A 20,754-nucleotide genomic window follows, 5' to 3' on the forward strand; every position below is an offset into this window, starting at 1 on the left:
TTGTCACTAAATGATATATTGCTCACACATGCTATGGGCAGAAGTGGAATTACACCCCAAAATAAATTCTGCTGCTTCTCCTGAGTACGGGGATACCACATGTGGGGGAATTTTTGAGAGCCTAACTGCATACGGCACCCCGAAAACCAAGCACTGCCTTCAGGATTTAAATATAAACCAAAAAAAACTGTTAGCGATCGCAGGGATCAGGCCTGACTCTGCAAACGCTGCAATTATGTATTTAGTGTTTTGTAAGTAACAGTGATCGACCGATAGGGGGTGACAGTGTGCCTATGTGTACCTACATGTCAGTGTAGTGTTGGTGCACACTTACTATGTCTTCTCTCCTCGCAGTCCGGTCAAAAAGACCGCTCCGAGGAGAGTGACATCACTTCCTCCTGCCTGTGTTTACACTACACAGGCAGGGGAAGCTTCTCATTCGCCAGGAGCGATCGAGAGGGGATGGCCAGAAACCAAGGGCCATTCCCTGATCCCGGATCACTCCTGAAGCGAAATGGACCGCCGCAGCCAGTGGGAGGGGGTCCGATCGGACCCCCCACCTGCTGAAAGGCAGGCACGTACGGGTACGTGCTTGTGCCCGTCCGTGCCGTTCTGCCGACGTATAATTACATGCGGCGGTCCTAAAGTGTTTAAAGTGAAAAAAAAGTGAAATATTCCTTTAAATATCATGCCTGGGGGGGTGTCTATAATATGCCTGTGAAGTGCCACGTGTTTCCCGTGTTTAGAACAGTCCCTGCACAAAATGACATTTAACGGAAAAAAAGTCATTTAAAACTGCTTGCGGTTTTAATGTAATATCTGGTTCCGGCAACACGGATGGAAATCATTGAGAAAAATGGCATGGGTAGCCCCCCCTGTCCATTGCCAGCCCCTTTGGGTCTTGTATGGATATTAAGGGGAATCCCGTAACCAAATAAAAAAAAGGAAAGGCGTGGGGCCCTATATACTCAGAACAGCAGTATAAGACAGGGAATGTGTAGGTTTGTTGTGTTAAGTAGAATCTGTTTGTAATTTTGAACTGGTACATTTCTCAAGTGTAGCTCCAGTCAAAAAATCTATTTTTAAGCTTTTTGGAAAACATAGGGAAGGGTTATCACTCGTGTATCATTTTTTTATGCCGTCTGTCTTTTTTCATCTCACTTCCTGTTGTCTCCTTCCGTTTGCAAGTAGGAGACATTTGTAAGTTGGATGTTTAAAAGTAGGGGCCTGCCCTATATGCTCTGCAGAAATGGGGGCCTAAGGTGTTGGTGTTGCCACAACACTGTAAGCCCTCAAAGTGACTCTTGGTGGGTGCTGGAGCACCCTGCTGTGAACGATTATATCAAGAATTGTGATTACATGCCATTGTTGAACAGTGGTAGAAAAATTGGGCCTTTGGTGGTTGTGGTGGTGGTGCTGGTGCCACAACACTATAAGTCCTCACAGTTACTCTCGGTGGGCGCAGGAACAGGCCCTGCTGTGAAATATTATATCGAGAATTGTAATTACATGCCCATGTTAAACAGGGGCTGAAAAATTGGGCCTTAGGCACTGCTTGCTGGTGCCACAACACTGCAACCTCTCCCAGATACTCTAGTTGGAGTGCAGGAATGAGCCCTGCTGCAAAGCATTGCATCAACAATTGTATTACATGCCCCTGTTAAACAGGGGCTGAAAAATTGGGCCTATACACTGCAACCTCTACCATATACTCTAGTTGTAGTGCAGGAATGAGCCTTGCTGCAAAGCATTGCATCAAAAATTGTATTACATGCTCCTGTTAAACAGGGGCTGAAAAATTGGGCCTATACACGGCAACCTCTACCATATATTCTAGTTGGAGTGCAGGAATGAGCCCTGCTGCAAAGCATTGCATCAAAAATTGTATTACATGCCCCTGTTAAACAGGGGCTGAAAAATTGGGCCTTAGGCACTGGTGCTGGTGCCACGACACTGCAACCTCTACCATATACTCTAGTTGGAGTGCAGGAATGAGCCCTGCTGCAAAGCATTGCATCAACAATTTTAATTACACTCCTTTGTTAAACAGGGGCTGAAAAATTGGGCTGGTGGCATCATCCAGAACCAAAAATGTTCTTTCAAGATATCAGTGGGATCATTGAGGAGGAAGATAGTCAGTCAACATAACAGGACAGACACTCAGCATCAGCATAGGCAGTCTTGAAGGGGTGTGACATTAAAAAAAAAATGATTCGGTTACATCAGCTTCAGGTGATTGGTAGCTGGTGGTGATCCAAGACTGATTCATCTTTATGAAGGTCAGTCGATCAAACAAGTCAGTGGACAGGCGCACCCTGTGATCGGTTACAAAGCCACCAGCAGCACTGAAGGTGCGTTCCGAAAGAATGCTGGATGCAGGACAGGCCAGTAGCTCAATTGCATACTGTGCAAGCTCTGGCCACTGATCCATCCTCAAGACCCAGTAAGCCAGAGGATTTTTGGTGGGAAAGGTGTCCAAGTCTGACCTCGCCCCTAGGTATTCCTGCACCATGTAAATCAGACGCTGGCGATGGTTGCTGGAACCAATCATACCTTGGGGCTGCGGACTAAAAAATTGTCTGAATGCATCGGTCAGACGGCCACCTTCTCCACCGCTCCTTCTGTGACTGACTGAAGCCTCAGTAACACGTTGTCCAGGACCAGGAGTTTGTAACCTCCCAGTCTCTGGGAACGCATTGCACAGACCTTTCTGCAAGGCCTCCCGGAGATGTGTCATCATCTGCTTCCTTTGCGATGGCAAGATAAGGTCCTCAACCTTACCCTTGTACCGTGGATCAAGGAGAGTGGCCAGCCAGTAATGATCCCTCTCCTTGATCCGAAGGCTATGAGGATCCTTCCGCAGGCTTTGCAGGATCAGGGAGGCCATGCAGCGTAGGTTAGCTGAGGCATTTGGTCCGGAGTCCTCTGGGTCACTAAGGACAACATGATCCGCAGCTACCTCCTCCCAGCCATGTACAAGTCCACATGTTTCTTGGGACTGTAAATCATCCCTAAAAGACTGCTGCTGCTGATGCTGAGTACCAGGCTTCACCTCCATGCTGCCACAAACCTCGTCCTCCTCCTCCTCCTCTTCCTGTGTGATGGGTGGGACAGCAGGAACACTGTCTGGATAAAGGGGGCCTTGAGAGGCAAGGAAGTCCTCCTCTTCCTGCCTCTGTTCTGCCTCAAGTGCCCTGTCCATTATTCCACGCAGCGTATACTCCAACAGGTCGACAAGAGGTGCAGTGTCACTGATGCATGCACTGTCACTGCCCACCATCCTCGTGGCCTCCTCAAATGGTGACAGGACAGTGCATGCATCCCTGATCATGCCCCACTGGCGTGGTGAGATAAAAAACAAGCTCCCCTGACCCTGTCATGGTGCCGTAGTCCCACAGGTACTCATTGATGGCCCTCTGCTGCGTGTGCAGCCACTGCAGCATGGCCAACGTTGAGTTCCACCTGGTGGGCATGTCACATATAAGGCGGTTCTTGGGCAGGTTCAACTCCTTTTGGAGCTCAGCCAGCCCAGCACTGGCATTAAATGATTGGTGGAAATGCACACAGACTTTCCTGGCCTGCCTCAGGACATCCTGTAAGCCTGGGTACCTGCCCCACCAGGTTAAGGACGTGAGCCACACAGGGCACATGGGTCAGTTGTCCCGTCGGAGGGCGGAGAGGAGGTTGGTGCCATTGTCGCAAACCACCATTCCCGGCTTAAGCTGGCGTGGCGTCAACTACCTCTCGGCCTGCCCCTGCAGAGCTGACAAAATATCTGCCCCAGTGTGGCTCCTGTCCCCCAAACAAACCAGCGCAAGCACGGCATGGCATCATTTTGCCTGCATACTTGTGTAGGCCCTTGAACGCCTACGGAGCACCGCTGGTTCCGAGGACAGAGCACTGGAAGAGGCCATGGAGGAAGAAGAAGAGGAGGGGGTGGAGGAGAGAGGTGTGTCACAACCAGTAGTAGCATTTTGGAGGCGTGGTGGTGGAACAACCTCCAACACTACTGTACCTTGTCCTGCATCCTTCCCAGCTGCCAGAAGAGTGACCCAATGGGCCGTGAAAGATAGGTAACGTCCCTGTCCATACCTGCTGGACCACGAGTCAGTTGTAATATGCAACTTACCGCTGACAGCCCTGTCCAGCGAGGCAAGGAGATTGCCTTCCACATGCCGGTAGAGAGCCAGAATCGCCTTCCGTGAGAAAAAGCGGCGTTTGGGGACCTGCTACTGAGGAACCGCACATTGCACAAACTCACGGAAGGGGGCCGAGTCTACCAACTGAAAAGGCAGTAGATGGCAGGTCAACATATGTCTGGTCAAGCATGTGGTGCCCAAGCGGCTGATGTTTTGGCCACGTGAGAAACGCTTGAGACATATGTTGCAAATAGCAGTGGTGCGATCTGACGCACTCGTCTCAAAAAAGGCCCACACCAAAGAACTTTTGGAATAACGCGCAGAGGCAGCGCCCTGCACAGGCGGAGCTCTGCGGTGTGATTCAGTCGGTGTGCTGCCCCTAAGCTGGCCCACGGAGGGCATCCTGCCTCATTGCAGATGTGCCTCCTCCTCCTCCTCTCTTCTATCAGGCACCCACGTGGAATCAGTGACCTCATCATCCCCTCCCTCTTCATCACTGGAGCAAACCTGGCAGTATGCTGCAGCTGGTGGAACATGACTGCCAGATTGCTGTCCTTCTTGAGCATCCCCTCTCTCTATGCTCACGCTACTACCTTCCTCTAGCTGGGTATCATCATCAGAGCCTTCAAAACGCTGGGCATCCTCCTGGAGCATGTACCCAACACTGTGCTCAAACAGTTCGGGAGACTCCTCAGGAGTACACGTGGGTCTAGGGAAGGAGTGACTAATGAGGACATTGAGACGAGAGAAGGGAACACATTGGCAGCTGCTTTGCTAGTACTCTGAGCCTGGGTGAGAGAGGATGAGGAGGATGAAGAGGGCTTGGTCATCCACTCTACCAAGTCTTTGGCATGATGCGGCTCAACATGTCCAGCTGCCAAAAATAAGGACAAGCGTGTCCCATAGCAACGTGCTGATGATGACGCACCGCATAGAGCCTGCTTGCCCTCTTTTATTGGCTCGTGAATGTTTGCCTCTCCTTGTTGGCCTTCCAGACATAGTAATGGCCTGCAGGGAGAAGGGGAAACCAGCAATTGGGTGTATATTGTGCTGGAGGCACACAACACCCACTAACTCCTGCAGATGCCTGTATGAGAGAACACCAGCAATAAAGGGTAGATACAGGTGTATACTGTACTGGAGGCACACAACACCCACTAACTCCTGCAGATGCCTGAGAAAAGAACACACTGTCCCTGCCTATCTAGCTCTTTCCCTGCACGCCGGAACACACTACACAAGGCCGCCGCACTGGCGACCTTATATAGTGTGGGGCATGTACTAAACCACCCAGGCATCTTGCCTGTGGCCAATTATTGCTCTCTTCGCTGCGGCACTATGATTGGCCAAGCATGTGGGGTCACAGTGCATGCTCGGCCAAGCATGAGCCAGCAATGCACTGCGATGGCGCAGTGCATTGTGGGCCGTGAGCGCCACATGAATTTGGCGCGAACGGCCCATAACGTTCGGTATTCGCCGAATGTGCAAACAGCCGATGTTTGAGTCGAACATACGTTCGACACGAACACAAAGCTCATCCCTATCCACAAACAAAAGAAAATACTAAACAGTCTGAAGACTTCTCATTGTGGCTGTAGAAAGTAGGTGTTGCTGGGAACTCCAGGGCACAGATGATGTTAGTGAAGTACCACGATCAACCTAAAGTATAATACCAGTTTTGGGTTTACTGACCAGGGTCACGCTGAAGAGTAGTTGGAAGAGATGGCCACCTTGGGTGTTTCAGGCAGAAAAGGGGTGCAAAAAGAGCAGGACCTGCAACTTATTTTGACACCCTAGACAAAACCTAATTTTGATGCCCCCTTGGCTCCACCCCCTTTGCCCTGCCCATGTATACCCCACCTTTTTAATGAAGCGCCCATCAAATGCAGCCTCACCAGTTACCATCAAATGCAGTCTCACTACCACCCATCAAATGCAGCCTCACCAGCTCCTATCAAATGCAGTCTCACCGGTCCCCATCAATGAATGTTTGGTTGCTTCCATTCATTTGGGAGTCAGAACACAGACACAGTCCTCCGCCACCACTGCACCTCTGACACTATGTGCAAATGGAGCGGCAGCTGCCTGCTGATGCTGAGACTTAGTTGCTTGCTGCAGAGAGAAGGGAATAGGAACACCAGTGGCCAGGTGCCCTAGGCAGCAGTGCGCCCTAGGCGGCTGCCTAGATTGCCTAGTGGTAGCACCGACCCTGCACGCATCTACTTTTTATAAACGTTGCTAACTCCAAAAGCTCACCACTGGAGTTCCTGACTCTGCCTCTTCTCACCATGGAGTTTAATTCCTTCTGTTGCATTGTCCACAAACAAAAGAAAATACTAAACAGTCTGAAGATTTCTCATTGTGGCTGTAGAAAGTAGGTGTTGCTGGGAACTCCAGGGCACAGATGATGTTAGTGAAGTACCATGATCAACCCAAAGTGTAATACCAGTTTTGGGTTTACTGACCAGGGTCACACTGATGAGTAGTTGGAAGAGATAGCCACCTTGGGTGTTTCAGCAGAAAGGGGGTGCAAAAAGAGCAGGACCTGCAACTTACGCTTTAGGGTGTACACTTTGGCCTTTTGACTTTGGTCGCTAAGAGACCTTGTCTCAGCACCGGTACTCATCCTTTATGCTGCTGAAGACTGTCAGCTATAATTCTTGTTATCACTCTTATATTGGTAAGACAGACCAGAATCCATTAACAAAAGGTTCAGATTCACTTTCAATGGGAGAAGCTATCAATTCTGATTGCTGTAAGTGGTGGGCCCTTTTGGTTTAGTATTAGACATGTGGGAATGTTGGAAAATACCTTCCAGACCTATCCAAAAGCCAACATGCAAACTGCATATTTTTTTAAAAAAAAACCTATTCTTATCAGAATGTTTTTAAGGGGAGACCTTAAAAAAAACAGACTAGGGAGGAACTTCACCCTCCCACTTTACAATATATATATATTTATTTACGCTCTTACCTTGAACATTTTGTTTTCCACAAAAGACATACTCACCTGGCCAGTGAATCCAACTATTTCTGATGTAAACTGCTGCTCAGTCTCCCCATTTCCAGGTCGCATGATACCATCTTCTCATATGACCCATCAGAGAGCTCCCGTCACATGTGCAGTACAGTGCAAATTGCCCCGAAGAAGGGATGTGACTTTGGTATCCCAGGAAGTTTTGGGTACGGGCAAATTATACTGTGTTTCTTTAGTTGGCATGGGTTTGGCATGCTAAAGCATACATTTTCACCTGAATAGAAAACGCAGCATTTGACAAGACCACTCATCAACAAGGGCCCTTAATCCTCGCAGTGTGCTTTAATCTAAGCGAATTATGTCTATTTCATCACACCATTATTCCTAAAACTGGTGGAACACATTTACAAATCATTTGGCAGGTAAAATGCATGGATTTTTTTTCTTATTATTCTCTCTATTATTATATGAACAAAAATATACAAATACATATAGTAAAAATCACATTCCTATGTCAGAATTCCTTATTACATAGAATAGATAACTTACAATATACAATTATTCTCCCTATTCCCCCAACTCAGCACCCCTCCCCCCAAGCCTCCATCAAATTCCTCCAGCCCTCAGATTGTTTAAACTCCATCCATTTTGCCCATATATTCCAATATATCTCTAATGAATCCTCTACTGTAATGGATGAATGGATTTAAATGGAAAAACAGCCTTTTAGGTCAAATATGGTAAATATAAAAGCATAATTTAATCACACAGTACATGATTCTGTATTTTTATATATTGTTTTCTTTCAATTCATAATTTGTATCATAAGTCTATTTTCATTCCTTAACAGTAGTGAGTGTACAGCTTGTATAACAATGTAAATTTGCTGTCCCCTCAAAATAACTCAACACACAGCCATAAAAGTCTAAACCGCTGGCAACAAAAGTGAGCACACCCCTAAGTGAAAATACCCAATAAGCAATTTTCCCTCCCTGGTGTCATGTGACTCATTAGTGTAACAAGGTCTCAGGTGTGAATGGAGAGCAGGTGTGTTAAATTTGGTGTTATTGCTCTCACTCCCTCATACTGGTCACTGGACGTTCAACATGGCACTTCATGGCAAAGAACTCTGAGTATCTGAAAAAAAGAATTGTTACTCTACATAAAGATGGCCTAGACTATAAGAAGATTGCCAAGACCCTGAAACTGAGCTGCAGCACGGTGGCCAACACCGTACAGCGGTATAACAGGACAGGTTCCACTCAGGACAGGCCTCGCCATGGTCGACCAAAGAAGTTGAGTGCATGTGCTCATCGTCATATCCAGAGGTTGTCTTTGGGAAAATAGATGTATGAGTGCTGCCAGCATTGCTACAGAGGTTGAAGGTGTGGGGGGGGGGTCAGCCTGTCAGTGCTCAGACCATACACTGCACATTATAAATTGGTCTACCTGGCTGTCATCCCAGAAGGAAGCCTCTTCTAAAGATGATGCACAAGACAGCCTGCAAACAGCAAACAGCACACTAAGGACATGGATTACTGCAATCATATCCTGTGGTCTGATGAGACCAAGATAAACTTATGTGGTTCAGATGGTGTCAAGCGTTTGTGGGGTCAACCAGGTGAGGAATACAAAGACAAGTGTGTCTTGCCTACAGTCAAGCATGGTGGTGGGAGTGTCATGGTCTGGGGCTGCATGAGTGCTGCCGCCACTGGGGAGCTACAGTTCATTGAGGGATCCATGAATGGCAACATGTACTGTGACATACTGAAGCAGAGTATGATCAGTCCTTTCAGAGACTGGGCCTCAGGGCAGTATTCAAACACAATAACGACCCCAAACACACCTCCAAGACGACCACTGCCTTGCTAAAGAAGCTGAGGGTAAAGGTGATGGACTGGCCAAGCATGTCTCCAGACCTAAACCCTATTGAGCATTTATGGGGCATGGTCAAACGGAAGGTGGAGGAGTGCAAGGTTTCTAACATCCACCAGCTGGACCTTCCCAGTGCATGCACAGCTGACGTCAGCGGCTGCATGCAAAGTGAATACCTCCTAAACTGTACAGGTTTAGGAGATATTAATTTTACCTACAGGCAGTGGCGGTGCATCCATAAGGGCACATGGGCACCGCCCCGTCTCTCCAGCTAACCCTCTATCACCAATAGCTAGATTCATGCATTGCATTAAATCTATCCATGGCCGCCGCTGCCACCCCTTATTCAGGTGCCCGGGGCCCTTTTCAGGCGCCTGAATTACAGTGGTAGGGGGTGTTTCTGAAGCACCTGATTAGAGCCATAGGCTCTAATTGGCATCAAAAAAGGTAAACAGTTTACCCAGCTGTGTTAGAAGAGTGAATGAATATTCGCTTTCCTAACATTGAACTGCCTCTCCGCCAATCAGGTGCTCGGGTCTGTTACCCATCACCTGATTGGCTGAAACTACAGGTGATGTGATTGGACACATGATGAGGCGTCCAATCATAGGAGAGGATGGGAGAAGAAGACATTGAGGACATTGCTCACACAGTGGGAACAGTGGCAGCATTCGATGGGCACAGTGGGAGCATTTAATGGGCACAGTGGGAGAATTTGATGGGCACAGTGGATGCGTTTGATGGGCATAGAGGATGTGTTTGATGGGCACAGTGAGGCTGCAATCGATGGGCTTTTTTTCAGAATTTTTCAGTTTGTTTGCGCCCCCCCAAAAATTTTTTAGCACCAGCCGCCACTGCCTACAGGTAAGCCTTATTATAAGTTTACCTGTAGGTAAAAATTTACAAAAAATGTATACATCCACTTTAAAGTGGTTGTTAACCCAGTTTAATAAAATCATCCCATCCACGCTCTAATATACCAATAAATGTCCCAGTGCCTGTGTTATGTAAAAAATATTCTTATCTATATCAGCGTGGCTCCCATCGCTCAGCTGACTCTTCAGCTCTCTTCATTTTCCGGCTGACAGTTCCAGTGGGCGGGGCTGAGAACTCCCGCTGACGTCAGTCGTGGAGGAGAGGAGAGAGAGAGCCATGCGTCAGCTGAGCACTGGGAGTCCCACTGATATGGATATTTTTACATAACGCAGGTGTACCGACATATTCGACGACCCATCACACTTTGCTACGGAAGTGATGTTCCTTCGCCCGCCATTTTGCTACACCCCACACTTGTCCACAGTAAGGATACACTAAGAAGGGGGAAAGTGGACATTTTGTTACACCCACCGCAGTTTTGCATTTTACACCTATTTATAACAGTAAACTGTGTTTATATCGTAATATACAGGACTTAGAACTCCGTCTGACTGGTTAGATGTTGAATTTTAAAAGCAGGGAACTTCTGTGAGATTAGCAAACCTGTGAGATGAGCAGGGATGCCACTGCTTTTAAAATTCAACATCTAACTAGTCACACGGAGTTCTAAGTCCTGTATTTCACTATATAAACTCACTTTACTGTTATAAATAAGTGTAAAATGCAAAACTCTGGTGGGTGTAACAAGATGTCCGCTTTCTCCCTTCTTAGTGTATCCTTACTGTAGACGAGTGTGGGGTGTAGAAAGATGGCGGCGACGGAATGTCACTTTCATAGAAAAGTGCGATGGGTCGCCAAATATGTTGTTACACATGCACAGGGATACTTATTGGTATATTACAGCACGGATGGGATGATTTTATATGAAATATGAGAGCAGCAGGAGCAGGGGGTGGCAGGCAGTGACACGCAGACAGGCAGAGAGGGGAGGGGGAGGAGGACAGGGGAAGGGGAGACACAGGAGTGCAGGGCTGCGGATGACGGAGGCACGTAAATGGACCAGCAGCCTTGATTATCGTGGTCAGTATACAGGGGGAGGGCATAGCACTGTGCTGTATAACATGCTTTAAAGGAACAGAATCTGTTTTTTTTTATTTGGGTTAAAAAACACTTTAAATTGAAATTGTCTCAGTCGGAATCCTCATCTATAGTGATGTAATTTGAATCCAACATTACAGGAAGATTACCCAGGCAGTGCATGGCATCTTCCTGTATGCTGTTATCTCTGCATACCTGCACAAGACAAAGCCGCTTCAAAATAGCATCAAGTTGCATCAAAGTAGTACTCAAGTCAGCAGAAAATCACCAGGAAGTCGCCTGGCAAAATTGCACCATAAATTGCACAACTTTCATGTTGCAGTAGTGTAAACCGAGCCTAATAGCAAGTTCTGTTTAAAGAAAAACACATAGGGCACAAACAGCATCAGATCACAGCAGTTTACCACAGTTCTCAGTGTCAAATCTCTTGCCTCTACCAAACTTTTTAGTATAGTTGCTACTAAGGTACATGAGCTTGTAAAATGACAACACTGCATTAACCATGTCCTTCCAAGGTTGCACAGTGGAAGGGTCAGACACTTTCCATTTAGAAAGTATGGTCTTTCTGGTAAAATAGGCTGTGTAGAAAAGAAATAACTTTTTATAAGTGGTGTGTCTAACGTATCACACATATTCAGAAGCAGCATTGAGTAGTGTACGGGAATTACCTGACTCACCACATTAATATCAGCCACAGACACCCTCCAAAAGTTCTGTATACATGAGCAAGACCCCACCATGTGAAAAAGCATCTGAGGTGAGTAATATACATGGTAAGAACTTCAACTGCACATGCCAGTCACTAGCTGAAATCATAAGAAGGAGGTACTGTTGCATACCTTCTTCCCAATCATCACTTGACAGTGTGGAAATGGCCTATTGCCATGTCTGAAAGACTTGAGTAACTTTTGAGGTATCAACAATGGAAAGATGTCAATATAGAGAAGAATTTATATCAGCAGATATCAACAAACTCTCCACTGTATGTGAAGCCAGATTAATAGGGGTCAGGAACTGAGCTTGGGCAGCATAGTAGAGCTGCAGATTTATAAAATACATCCTGTTGGGCAGGTAGCACAAAGATTAAAGGCTATTGCTTGCCCTGGTCTCAGTGTTTTCCAGATTGGCTCTGGATTCCTAACGAACTTGAGAGATTGGCCTCAACATATGCCTTAAAGTGGTTGTAAACCCTTACAAACCAATTTGACCTACAGGTAAACCTAGATTAAGGCTTACCTGTAGGTCTAAGAAATATCTCCTAAACCTACACGGTTTAGGAGATATTTGCCAAAAGACAGGCACCGCTGTGTATGGCGCATGCGCCGTAGACAGCGGCGCGCAGGTGCACTGAGCGCGCCGCTGTTAACGGCGATATGCCACGAGTGGCGGCTCCCGTGCACATGCTCGGGAGTGATGTCATCGCGGCTCCGCCGAATGACAGCGCTGGAGAAGCAGCACCCACCAAGAAGATGGAGGCTCAGTACACAAGGGGACAGCAGTGACTTCGCTGGCTCCTGTGTCAGGTAAGTGACATATAATAGGCTACTATGCGATGCATAGTAGTCTATTATGCTTTACCTTTGCAGGGAATCAAAGAGGAAGTAAACCCATCAGGGTTTACTTCCTCTTTAAAAGGTGTCTTATAGAACTATAGGTGCAGCAAAATTTTGGTTTAGGGGTCAAAATTCCTGGAAGGCTGAGATTACCAGAGGTTGTCACCTGTCATCTGATATCCAGAATCAAGAAAGTCTATACACCCTATCAAAGGAGGCTCAACAGGTGTATAAACTCAGCAATACTGGAGCATGATCTGATATCCCCTTTTGAAGGATGGAGACCTCCCTCACCCTAGAAAGGACCCTACTGCTTGTGACAGAACCCAGACACCCTGACTGGGTATCTCCGCCAAGAAGCTGCTCCCCAAGCTCTGGAACACGAGACCAGTGAATATGGCTGTCACGGATATGGTGTGACCAAAACTGTGTGGACAGCAACAGAGGCACTCAGATGAGTGATAATATAAGTGAAACATATAACCACAACCACCTCCAATATAATACAGTCCACAACAAACCAACTACGAACAGAGACTCACAAATAGTAATAATAATCAGACAGATTTGTGTGTGTGTGTATATATATATATATATATATATATATATATATATATATATATATATATATTGTAGAGCAGTAATATGCAATTAGCGGTTGCAGAACTACAACTCCCATCAGGCATAGCAAGACTCTGACAGCCACAATCATGACTCCCAGAGGCAGAGGCATGATGGGACTTGTAGTTTTGCAACAGCTGGAGGTCCGCTAATTGCATATCCCTGTTGTAGATGGTCAGCCTCGGATAGGGTTAAGAGGGGGTTAATCATAGAAGGCGGGTACTTCCCCTTCAGACCTGCTTATGGTCAGGTGTGCTGAAAGTGTCAGTGTGGAGTTGTTTGAGTAGGAGAGAGAGACACAGCAGCACACTGTGTGGAAATGTCCATTGCTGGATGGTGTACCTGCTGGGTGAGCTTAACCACAAAAAGACTGTAGCTCTGATTGGAGCAATGAACTGTTACCTGTATCTGTGTGCACATCCGTGTGATAAGACAAGTCTGTCTGGTCTGATGTTTTTTTTTGCTATTTTGCTGAATAAAGCCACTTTTATTTTACTGAACTGCCTCTGAGCCAGCTCTTCAAACCTCTGATCCCGTACAATATATATATATATATATATATATATATATATATATATATATATAATACACACACACACACACACACACTGGGGAATACTGGAATCATAAACATAGCCAGGCCAGGGTCATCAACAGGAGGTCAGCAGATGGGGACAGGGAACAAACAGGACAAGGAGAGGGCAATGGTAAGGATAACAGGGCCACAGGAGGGACAGGTTCAGGTACAAGGCACAGGATCAGGTACAGAGATCAGTTTCAGAGACAGGATCAGGTTCAGCGCTCACAGAATCAGGTCAGGGAGCAAGGAAGATACCAAGGCAAGGTGTGTGTGTGCTTGCCGGGTATTTATACACATCTCCTACAATCAGGCTCAGCTGACGCCTGATTGCAGGAGATGATGTCGGCTCGACACTGCCAGGAACCACCCGCTGGTGGACGCCAGTACTGCAGCCCAAAGATCACATGGTACCACCAGCAGGTGTAAGCTCCCCTGACAGATCCAGACTGCCAGGAGACACCTGCTAGTGGACATCGGTACTGCACACCAAATGTCAGACAGTGCCATTAGCGGGTGGAACCTTTCCTGACACTGGCTATAGTTATCCCAAGAACTAGGTAACACCAGTTTTGGAGTAAACCAGAAAAATAACTTTTTATTTGAAAAAGAACTCAAAATATATACACCACAGTAGGACATCCCCCTTCCTGATCATATTACCCTAACAATACAAACTGCACACAGGAATATAATTACAACAACAGACATATACTATAAACATTATGTTAATTAGACACCTGGATGGGGTTTCATTGCAGGTCAGACTTGTCCCCTTGAAGCTCACTACAGACAATACACATTATCATAAGCATAAACACAAAACACCTTCAGACATTAGCAGGAGACCCAGTAGCAGACAGTTCGGCTCATACCTACAATAGTCTGGGACAAAGCTCATACAATGTTCCATCATTCTGATACAGTGGAAATAATGTATCATAGATTTCTTGAGGGATATCGTTGATAAATATTACTGTCCCATCTGAAGTAATCCAAACCGCATTCTCAGTGTCCATTAAGTAATTGTCCATTATTTGCTTGTTCACCCTGTGCCCTTAATAGACATAGGGTAAACTATACATAAGGGGGACATGGGGAGCCAAAACAAAGGTTCCCCAGTTCTCTCCAAAAGCCCCTGCCCCGGATAGGTCTATCACACTGCTAGCATAAATAAGGTCAATGTGAGACATGGTCTTATACATAGAAGAGTGACAGGTAAACCCCTTTGCAGAAGGGTGATTCCAATGCCGGACATCTTGTAAGCCAAACAGACCCCCCCCCCCCCCATTTAGATAGAGCAGAATAGACAGCAATATCTGAGGCAAGTTTGTCCATAAGATCTCTACATGTGGCAGTCTCTCCCCTTGCAGGTCCCTGCACTGTGCTGTAATACTCATACTGTCCTCTTCGCTCCCGCTACCACTCAGGGAATACTCCTTCCAAACTTTTCATTTTGTCTGGATCCTCCCAGGCCAGCTCCCAAGCCCCAGCCCGAGGCAGAGCACCACCCCACACCTACACTAGGGGGTTCACCTAAAGGGCCACCGACAGACTCCTAAGCATTACATCTCCATCTTCCACTTGACTCCCCTCCCAGCATGACTGATTCCTATTTAAGGGCTCACTTAGGCCCCTGCCAGTGCCATCTCCTGGGGATTGCCTAAGCACCCCTAAATATGCAGAAAAGCCCTTCTAGCCTCCACCTACTAGTTTCCAGAATGTTCTCCAACTTTCCAGAACCAGCGAGAGGCACCAGAGAGCTGTCGGTATGAGTCATACTGCCCTGAACTCTAGTAACCCTGACCCAATTACAATTAAACATGAGTCCGAATATGTTTTTCCAACTCTGACACTAGTAGCGCACTAAAGGGTGCTACATTAACGTTAAGGCCCCAAAGATTCCATTAAACTATTGATATAAGAGCCATAACATTAAAAGAAAGACATTTCAAAACAAAGACCCAGAGGGAGCAGGACTACCTGTAGGTAACAAGTATCCACTGCATTGTAGTCTGACAAAATCGCAAAGGAATATAGACAATATAAAAATACTAAAGCAGTGCCATAACATAAGAAACCCCCAACACAAAACTGCAATCCCGTCCCACTGGGGTGCTTGGATCCCCAAACAGAAAAAGGCACACAGCCTACTGTGTCATAAATAGAAAAATCATCAAATGTGTCTGTCAATGTTCTACCAAATATATAAACCAGATCTTAAAGTAGTCACCATAGTGGTGGGATAAAAGTATAAAAATATAGAAATCTTTATAATGTCCATATAATATGCTGGTATGGAAAAGGAGCACAAGCAAGGATAAGCAAAAAGAAGATAAAGAAAGTGAAAACAACAAATCAGGATAATAGAGAGGGAGAAAAGGTAGAGAAATTTGTCCTGTTGATTGATAGAGAGTAAAACAATTCACACAAAATATTCAATATCTATCATCTGTTTACCCCTAAATGGGACCTCTCAGGTGTGAGAGGACAGTCCGAGTGAGGAGAGAAAAGGGAGTTCACCATGTCAGAGCCACCAGCCTAAATCCCCGAGTGGGAGCGTTGGGCCACACCCCTAACGCCATACTAGTGTGGCTACGGTACGTGCCCACGCTGCGCATGCTCGGAAACCCCAGCCAACGAGATGACGCACTGCACACCAGAATGTGGAGCCGCCGCAATGCGGAAGTCCCACGATGGGTGCAGATGTATGGCGCCGATGTAAAGGTGGCCCCGCCCATACAGAAATAGGGGAGGGGACAGCAGGGGGAAAAAAGGAACCCCCCATTTATACATCGCAGCTCCCGGAACGGAGAGACAAAACCACAGCTACTAATGGATACAGTACACTGGGGACAATGCCATAAACAAACCACGATAGCATAACAAATAGTATGGTAATCATATGTACATGTATGGTAGCAATTAGTGATAATGGGTACGACCACGAGAGCAGACCGGGTGGGCTGGTAGGTGTCTTCCACCTTAGTAATTCAAGTAAAAGGGTGGTCTGGATACTGCCTCCTAATATAACACAACTCCATCCTATAAATCATATAATAAAAGGCAAGTAAGTCCATGGGACTTTAAATGAGTTGGTCATAGAGGTCATCCCAAGTAGGTATGAAGATTTATAAAAATTCCAAAAACATGATTAAATGAACATAAAAACGTAATCGGGCATGGTTTAACCATTGGCATGTTAATTACAGTAGTGAAATAAATCATATACATATACAACTTTGTACTCGACGCGTTTCGCGAGCTCGGCTCGCTTCCTCGGGAGTTGGTGTATATGCAGGATATCTATAAGGTAGTAGGTGACAGTAAGATATAACATTCAATGGTGATTGTGGTTAGAAAAGAAGCATGTGGCCTCTAAGAGGCACCCCATACTTACATTATGGACAATTGGTCCAAAGCGCCGATCTACATGGGCAGCAGTGGAAGGCACTCCAACTGGGAGCTGAAGAGGCGTAACCTGCAGCAACCAAACTGGGGCCCGGCAGGGGGCAGACCTGGCCAAAAAGGAGGATGGGAGTGTGGTGTATCCTGAAATGTTCCATAGGCCACATATGTCATGGTAACTGTAATGAGATTATGTATGTGTCTAAATAGGGTAAAGCTTAATGATAACTTAAGAGTATATTTGATGTAGTATCACTATTATATAGTGAAAATATGACATTGTGGGCATGGATGCAGACAGGAAAGAGAAAGAAGTGGATGGGGAGTGTACACAAGGCAAGAGTGTGAAATAGAAATAAATAAGTAAGATAAGCAGGCTACTAGAGGACTTATCTTAGAACAAACTCTCTTCCAGATGTATCCTTTTACAGGGATGAGACTAACCACTCAACACTGCCAGGGGTGCTTAAAGTTTTATGCTGCGTACACACGACTGGACTTTGACGGACTAGATCCGACGGTCTTCCCGACGGACTTTCAGTGGAGGTCCAACGGACTTTCTGAACAAGCGGACTTGGCCACTCACGACTGGACTAAGTACTTCGAAAGTCCGTTCGTTTTGAACGTGATGACGTAAACAGGACTAAACAAAGAAGTTCAATAGCCAGTAGGCAATAGCTGCCCTTGTGTCGTATTTGGTCCGTTGGACTAGCACACGGACGAATGGTATTCCTGATTTTTAGTCTGTTGTATAGATTTGAAAACATGTTTTATTTCTAGGTCCGTTGGACTTTTGGGAAAAAAAGTCCACTGGAGCCCACACACGATCGAATTGTCCGACGGATTCCGGTCCGCTGGACCAAGTCTGTAGGAAAGTCCGATCGTGTGTACGTGGCATTACTAAACCCACAACAGTAAAATCAGTCTACATATGCAGTTACACTCACTGTGGAACCTAAGGGGTTACTCATCTGCATTGTGTAAAAAGGCTGTTTAATCCTGCCTTCTCTGATCCTCCCCTTCTTCCACAGTGCCCAAACCATCTCCTGATAGAACATAGCCTTGGGGGCAAGCTGCACATGCACGGTTTGGTGTGTATTGCTAGAGAGTTTTTTTTCTTGGGAGAGTGTATGTGATCAGCACAAGGCCTATCAGCACTGTCTAGACAGAGGGTCACGGACAATCAGGGGAGAATAAAAACTCCTCCTATAAGCTTTAACCAGTGCTTTGCTGGACACTGATAGAAGTCACAAGACTGCTCTAACTGCTGATGAGAAAGGGTATTTAGCAATCTATATTTACTAAAACTATTGCATTTCCGAGTTCTGTGTACTGTGGGAGACCAGATATCGTGAATGCAGGGTCCAGGGTTTAGTAGTGACCAGATTTTATTTATTTATGTAAAACCGTTATCCCAAAATAAATAAATTGATGTAACTGATTATAAAGTGTTAGCTGGAGTTTGGCTTTAACCACTTGCCGACCGCCGCACACAGATGTACGTCGGCAGAATAGCACAGGCAGGCAAATAGGCGTACCTGTACGTCCCTTTGAATTTGCTGCCTATCGGCCGCAGGAGCATTCCCACGGGTCCCGGGAACTCGATTGCAGTGTAGAGAGCAAGAACGGGGAGATGCCTTTGTAAACAAGGCATTTCCCTGTTCTGCCTTGTGACATGACAGAGATCCACTGCTCCCTGTCATCGGGAGCAGTGTTTGCTGTCATGTCAGTGGTAGCCCCTTCCCCCTACAGTTAGAACACCTCCATAGGACACACTTAACTCCGTTATCGCTCCCTAATGTTTAACTCCTTCCCTGCCGGTGTCATTTACACAGTAATCAGTGTATTTTTATAGCACTGATCGCTGTATAAATGACAATGGTCCCAAAATGGTGTCAAAAGTATCCGATGTGTCCGCCATAATGTTGCAGTCACGATAAAAATCGTCGCCGTTACTAATAAAATAAATAAATAAATCTATTCCCTATTTTGTAGACGCTATAACTTTTGCGCAAACCAATCAATATAAGCTTATTGAGATTTTTTTTTTTTACCAAAAATATGTAGAAAAATACATATCGGCCTAAACTGAGAAAGAAATTAGTTTTATATATTTTTTTGCTATAGCAAAAAGTTTTTAAAAATTGTCACTCTTTTTGTTTATAGCGCAAAAAATAAAAACCGCAGAGGTGATCAAATACCACCAAAAGAAAGCTCTGTTTGTGGGGAAAAAATACATCAATTTTGTTTGGGTACAACGTCGCATGACTGCACAATTGTCTGCTTAAGCGACACCGTGCCGAATCACAGAATTGCAAAAAAATTCTCTTGTCAGGAAAGGGGTAAAATCTTCCAGGGCTGAAGTGGTTAATTTGTTAATGCACTTAAATCAACTGGTACATTTACCATTACCCTCCCCCCCAGACAGACAATGCTGCTGTCTGCTATGCCTCCTGTTCTCATTAATCCAGAATGGGAGCACTCTAATACAGGAGATGTGTTACTGACCAGATCACGAGATGAGAATAGAGGGGGGAAAAGACTAAAAAATGAAACAAATGCAGCCACCACAGTTAATGATTGGTAAGCTGCAATATATTACATTTTTGGTTTTGGTTTTAATACCACTTAAAGGCTCTGAGTAGATAGTATTAGCGACCACTGGGCAAGGTGTGAAGCCATTGGGAAGCCTCCTCGAGTGAAGTAAAGAATCTTGTAGACTCACTCACTCACTTGATCCCTTGGGGGGACTGGGAATAGCATGATGTATTTGATGTCCCTGTTATGTAGTTCAAATTTAAAGGGATTGTAAACCATCACTGTTTTTCACCTCAATGTATTGTATGCATTGAGGTGAAAAATCTCTTGTAGTCCACCAGGACCCCGTTTTATTTACCTGAGCCCAATCGGTCCTGTGCCAGGGACGAGCACACCTGCTCCAACCGGTGTCTCAGATCCTTATTGGATAGATTGATAGCAATGCAGCCATTGGCTCCTTGTCAATCAAATCCAATGATGCGGGAGCCAAGTCCTGTTGTCTGTGTCAATAGACACAGCAGCAGGACACGGGAGCACGCCTGCACAGGTGGCCACGAGGGAGAGCGCTTCTCAGGCAGGGTACTCGAGAATAGGAGAAGCCAGGAGCACAGCTGGAGGACCCCAGAAGAGGAGGCTCTGGGCCACTGTGCATAACCAACTGCACAGAGACGGTAAGTATAACATGTTTGTTTAAAAAAAAAAAAAACCTGGACCTCTAGTTATCCTTTAACATGACTGAAGGTCCTACAAAGCCTTTGGTTGTCCACAGAGTAGTCAGGGAACATCATGAGCTTAGAGTTCTAAAAGCTGATGGAGTTAAGATTCTGGACCTCCTGAAGGACCAAATTTCTATCACGAAAATTGAGGAGGCAGAAAATGAAGGTGCGTGGTTGGGTGCCCAAGATGCTTCTTATCATTGGCATCCTCTGTGCCTGCTCTACCACAAAGGAGGTGGAGAATAGCACTAGCCCCTAAGCTCCTTCAGGCACCTCCACGATCTGGAGGTTATACCCGCCATTCTGGTTTTCGGCATGATGAGCCTTATGCCACGTACACACGATCAAACAAGCGGGTGGAAAAGTCCGGCAAACTG

The sequence above is a fragment of the Lithobates pipiens genome, unplaced genomic scaffold (genome assembly GCF_037356315.1).
Source record: "Lithobates pipiens isolate NorthernLeopardFrog02 unplaced genomic scaffold, aLitPip1_a1.2 Scaffold_1, whole genome shotgun sequence".
In the NCBI taxonomy this organism is placed as follows: Eukaryota; Metazoa; Chordata; class Amphibia; order Anura; family Ranidae; genus Lithobates; species Lithobates pipiens.